Here is a 554-nt window from a genome sequence, read left to right on the forward strand (position 1 = left end):
GTCCTAATCGCATCAAAGTGTTTACTTATTACATTCGCATCACAGACAAGAATTTAAGTAAGTGCCACTATTGTTGTGAAGGTTTGTCTTCGTCATGAGAAAGAAAATATTTCTTTTTTTTAAGACCATTTAAACCGAAGGGACCATTTCAAGTTCTAAAGAGGCTAAGGAGTGAATCGGTGTAAGAATAACAGTATTAGTGGTCAGAATTACTTGAATATAATCTATTGTGTGTGTAATCTTTATGGAGAACCTAAAATTAACAAAGATTATTCCATAAATAGGCATACAGATTCTAGAGATATGCATACAGTGTGTTAGACGTACAGCGCATACCCTAGCTACTTGTGGAATAATGTAATTGTGGAGTAATATACTTATTCGACTTTACACATGTTTATTCGCATAATATCTAGATACAGAAAATAAAAACGTGGCACCCCGGCGATGTAAGAGGTGTGTCGTGAGACAACTAAGTCCTGGTGTGACATGACAGAAAAAAAGTTTTCCTGTCAAGCCAAGGGAATAAAAAAAACGTGATAAGTGGAGCAGAA

This window comes from Penaeus monodon, chromosome 29 (genome assembly GCF_015228065.2).
Source record: "Penaeus monodon isolate SGIC_2016 chromosome 29, NSTDA_Pmon_1, whole genome shotgun sequence".
Taxonomy (NCBI): domain Eukaryota; kingdom Metazoa; phylum Arthropoda; class Malacostraca; order Decapoda; family Penaeidae; genus Penaeus; species Penaeus monodon.